At 42.7% G+C, this 5,330-nt stretch overlaps 1 long non-coding RNA gene across 1 annotated transcript; it reads right to left on the reverse strand.

The window, feature by feature from the left end:
• Positions 1–1,024: 1,024 nt before the first annotated feature.
• LOC135525275 (uncharacterized) lies at positions 1,025–3,090 on the reverse strand. Its single transcript, XR_010453111.1, has 3 exons — positions 3,006–3,090; positions 2,782–2,903; positions 1,025–2,175 (listed from the first exon to the last, which is right to left on the reverse strand). It is a non-coding gene; the product is annotated as an uncharacterized LOC135525275 (long non-coding RNA).
• Between the last annotated feature and the right edge of the window lie 2,240 nt (positions 3,091–5,330).

Genomic DNA, 5,330 nt, shown 5'->3' on the forward strand with positions numbered 1-5,330 from the left:
AGGTTATTTTCCTGACACCACACTCCGAGGGCCCTCACCTCCTCCCTGTAGGCCGTCTCGTCGTTGTTGGTAATCAAGCCTACCACTGCTGTGTCGTCCGCAAACTTGATGATTGAGTTGGAGGCGTGCGTGGCCACGCAGTCGTGGGTGAACAGGGAGTACATGAGAGGGCTCAGAACGCACCCTTGTGGGGCCCCAGTGTTGAGGATCAGCGGGGAGGAGATGTTGTTACCTACCCTCACCACCTGGGGGCGGCCCGTCAGGAAGTCCAGTACCCAGTTGCACAGGGCGGGGTCGAGACCCAGGGTCTTGAGCTTGATGACGAGCTTGGAGGGTACTATGGTGTTGAATGCCGAGCTGTAATTGGGGCGGCAGGTAGCCTGGTGGTTTGAGCGTTGGGCCAGTAACCGAAAGGTTGCTAGATCAATTCCCTGAGCTGACAAAGTAAAAATCTGTCGTTCTGCCCCTGAACAAGGCAGTTAACCCACTATTCTTAGGCCATTGTTGCAAATAAGAATTTCTTCCTAACTGACTTGCCTAGTTAAATAAAGGTTCAATAAAAAATAATAATTGATAAGCTAGTCTAGTCAGCTTTCTAAACCAATCGACTTTGTTAGTCAATCTCACAAAAATATCATATTAAAAACGGCAAACATTTCTTGCCTACCTATTGCAAAATGGGTAGAAATGCAGGAAATTAGCTGTCTAAAGGCTGCTCTGACTGCATGGGTGTGGATATGGAGACCCGAGAGCCATTGTGGCCCCTCATGATGAGTTCAGATTTTATTTTGGCCCCACCCCTATCAAACTTGTCCTCCTTGCTCTAGAGCTTGGATTGCATGTGTTAACCTCATGCAGGATAGAGGCAGCCATGATGATTTTGTATTTCTGGAGTGGAGAGTGGAGATTGATTAATTTCAGTTTGATGTTTCATCCCTACATTTTTTTTATTAAAACAGTTTTTAACTGTGTATGTGTCACGGTTTTCTATAGGTGAAAGAGAGTCGGACCAAAATGCGGCGTGTCTATTACAATCCATGTTTAATAAAACTGAAGTAAACACGAATCAATATGAAAAAACAATACACGAAAACCGAAACAGCCTAATACTGGTGTAAACTAGCACACGACAGACATAAGGACAAAAGGACAGGAACAATCACCTACCAAAACCCAACACCAAACAGGCTACCTAAATATGGTTCCCAATCAGAGACAATGACTAACACCTGCCTCTGATTGAGAACCATATCAGGCCAAACACAGAAACAGACAAACTAGACACACAACATAGAATGCCCACTCAGATCACACCCTGACCAAACCAAACATATAAACATACAAAGCAAACTATGGTCATTGTGTGACAGTATGTTGCTGGTTATTATTACAGTTTTATTAGTTGTAATTATTATGTTAAGTTTAAACCATACAGTATGTAGAGCAGCAGTAATAACAACCTGACATAGGGTAAGTGAGAAAATACTAGGAATGAATCATACAGTAGCGGAGAAAGAGAACAAAATGGTTGTTTAATTGAATATCTCCACATTAACAGTCACACTGGTATTCAGTACAGTATGAATGGCCATGGCCCTAAGACTGATTGGACTGTACCAGAGAAAGTGACCCTCTGCAAGGCCCCCTTAGCCTTGTAAATTTGCCCATATGTAAGTTAATAATTGTCTGTATCCTTTTCTCAAAAGTCACTAGAAATTAGCATTTAAAACCTTCAATTTTGTTTTGTTTTTTGTTTTTTTTGGGGGGGGGGTTTGCACCCAACATCCGTAGCAAAATGCCCTCCAATTCAGAATTGCTCGTACGCCACTGGTGTTATGCAACCTTAGCTCTCCAGTGTCTGTAACCACTCAACTCAGTTTAACAGACAGACCCTGCTCTCAGCACACCCCACGCTGCCAAGTGATCCCAGCCTTTGTTTGCTCTGTGTCCCGGAGCTCGTATGACATCAGGCGTTTTGGGTGAAGCTGTCATAATCCAGGAGAACAATCTGTCCTGTGTCCAGCCCAGGGACACAGGTTGGAGTGTGAATTCGGCTCACATATCATTTGTGTTAACAACGTGCCACAAACTGCCTGTTTACATTTTCCACAGCAGGGGAAGAAAGCCCGATCAAATATGTAGGGATGACTGCCTGTCAGACATTAAATAGATGTGCTGGAATTAAGAAAAGTATTTTTAGGAGCACGTAAAAAAACATTTGTTTTATTTGATTGAGATACAGCCCATATTGGGGCTATATGAATTCTAGCTACTTAAGAAGCACACGGGGTGCCCTAGAAACAAATATGTAACATTGTAAAGACATTTGTTTACTATTAAAGCTAAAATGTTAATATGAATACCTGTCATTAAAAAGTAATTTGTGGAATATTAGGTTTCTACATTGTGTTTAAAGCACAATGAGATGCATTACATTGAAATGTGTACACTGTCTCTTTAAAAAAAACGTCAGGTTTATGATGAAGACATGCAAGAGATCTGCCATTCATTCACTGTTATGATCATTGATCTCCTGAAGAAGCTACCCTTTTCCCTTTCTTTCTGTTCCCCCAAATGTTTGGGTATACTGGTAAAGTTACCAGGTTGTTAGCTAGCTATCCAATGTGGTAACGTGACTGAAACAACAAATGGTTAACGATGCGCGAGTAGTTTTAGAATGGCCCGCGACAGGGTTTATGAATGTAAAATGCTTTCCCGCCGATTAAGTCCCATTTATCAACTCTGTAAACCTTATAATGTCAAAATACATTCGGTACTCACCAAAATATGTAGTTTCACATAGCAACTATCATCATTACTTCCCTTCTACATGTATGTACTTCCAAAAATAAATAAAAATACAATCAATGATCTTTCAGGATACTGCTGCTGGATCAGCCGACCTGTGGATGGCAGCAATGAGTGATTTTATTGAATGTGCCGAAGGTAGATTTGGCACATGCACACTTGGTAAAAAGAAACAATAGATATTTTTTTATTTCTACCTTTTTTGGAAGTGCATACAGTGCACAGCAGTAGTAAGGCAGTTGACACACTTCCCCGGGCGCCGAAGACGTGGATGTCGATAAAGGCAGACCCCCGCACCTCTCTGATTCAGAGGGTTGGGTTAAATGCAGAAGACACATTTCAGTTGAATACATCCCCCTTTCCCTAATCACAAATTAAATTAAATAATGACGATAGTTGCTCTAAGAAACTCCATATTGTGGTTAGTACCGAATGTATTTTTAAGTTATAACATTTGCAGAGCTGTTTAATGAGACTTTGAATTAAAGGATTCTGGGCTTCAGTGGAGATATCGTCTCCTCAAGCCCAGGCACGAGTTCAGGCTACAAGCAAGCTGTTTTCGCTGTAGTAATAGTGCAACCAAAGGCACTAACGAATCTGCACTTGTTTGTTTCTCTACGGCACTCGGAAGCAATGGTACAGTGAATCATTACAACAATTATTATCTGGGAAAACTTTCTGCTAGTCGCACAACTCCCAAAATAAAACCACAAAATATTTTGCCACATATGCACCCAAATTGGTCGCACTTTAGAGCCCTGACTAGGAGGCATGCATGTAGCAGGGACACTGTACTCTGGTTATGCAGTACAATGCCCTCTACAGGACTACAATGGTGACCGTTTTCTTCAGTATATCTTTACTACAGTAAATGGTGATTTACACCATCTTACTACACACAGCCAATGAAGGTGCGCTACAATGTTTAAGCAAAAATATTTTTTGACACAATACTCAGAGAATCACATGGACCCCAAACTGAACCTTGATCACTTAATAGGGTTTTTGAAACTGTAAAGTGATGAAACAATGCCCTCCTGTCAGCAACCATCACTCAACAAAGCAAACATTTTCTCTCCCGAAAGTGAACAATAAGTGCACGGCCAGTCATGAATTATGTACACTGTTGAAAGGTAAAGCACACTTACTTTAGCTGAAATATTTATACACTTTCATGGCCCTTGAAATAGTCAATAGAGAGGTCGAGAGGGGAGAGAGTGATAGAGTTGGGGCTGGCCTGCTTCTGTGCCCCGAGACGCATGTGGCTGTGAAGCTGTATATGAGGTTTGTCTGTGAGGTTGTGTATAAGGTGTGTGTGTATGAGGACGTGCTGGGTGCACAAAGCCGAGAGCCACACCATGCCGGCTGGACATGGTTACACCTTTCCCTCACACTGGCACTCATGCTGGGCTGCAGGATCTTACTGTGTGTTCGCCATGGCATTTCACAGTACTCTGGGCTGCAGGATCTTACTGTGTGTTCGCCATGGCATTTCACAGTACTCTGGGCTGCAGGATCTTACTGTGTGTTCGCCATGGCATTTCACAGTACTCTGGGCTGCAGGATCTTACTGTGTGTTCGCAATGGCATTTCACAGTACTCTGGGCTGCAGGATCTTACTGTGTGTTCGCCATGGCATTTCACAGTACTCTGGGCTGCAGGATCTTACTGTGTGTTCGCCATGGCATTTCACAGTACTCTGGGCTGCAGGATCTTACTGTGTGTTCGCCATGGCATTTCACAGTACTCTGGGCTGCAGGATCTTACTGTGTGTTCGCCATGGCATTTCACAGTACTCTGGGCTGCACTTACTGCAGGTGGCTTGGGACACCTATCCAGGGACCTATGGTGTGAGGTCATTCAGAAGCCTCCATTAACAACAGCCAGAATAGCACTCTCAGGCCCTATTGTTTTCACTGGTGTGATATTCCAAGAATGCCACCATCATCAGGCTTGTATTCTCCTGATTAGATTTACAAATTGTTTATGTGTTTAATCTGTGACAAGTGCAGTGTAGAACATTGTTTTAATTAATTTGTGTTTTGTTATTTTAATGCATTATTGCTTCCTCAATCATGCGTCTCATGCATGATACGGTTCTCATTGGATGAACGTGTTTCATTTAGAGCTGTAATTCTCCTCATCAGGCACAGGGAAAGTAGATTAGAGGTACTGGGGGAGTGAGAGCAGGGGGTTCATTAGGAATACTAGGTGTATTGCTCTGTGTATAGGTTGGTCTCTGGTGGGCATACATTTTCATTCACAGCCATGGTTAGGAGGACAATTACACATTTTAAGTATTGTCCAACTGCCCCCCCACCCTCCACCACTGAAATACATTTCACGTACAATAACAAATATTTTATTCCTTCTTTTGGATAGTTTTAAATCCCCCTTCTTATGAATCTTTTTTTTTGGGGGTGGGGGGGGTATTTTTGCCGCAGGCAGCAGAAGTGGAATTTGTGTTTAGTGGATTTCTGTTCCCTTATGGGGAGAGCTAAATGAGTTTGGAGTCTTCCTGA

This window comes from Oncorhynchus masou, chromosome 31, assembly GCF_036934945.1.
Source record: "Oncorhynchus masou masou isolate Uvic2021 chromosome 31, UVic_Omas_1.1, whole genome shotgun sequence".
In the NCBI taxonomy this organism is placed as follows: Eukaryota; Metazoa; Chordata; class Actinopteri; order Salmoniformes; family Salmonidae; genus Oncorhynchus; species Oncorhynchus masou.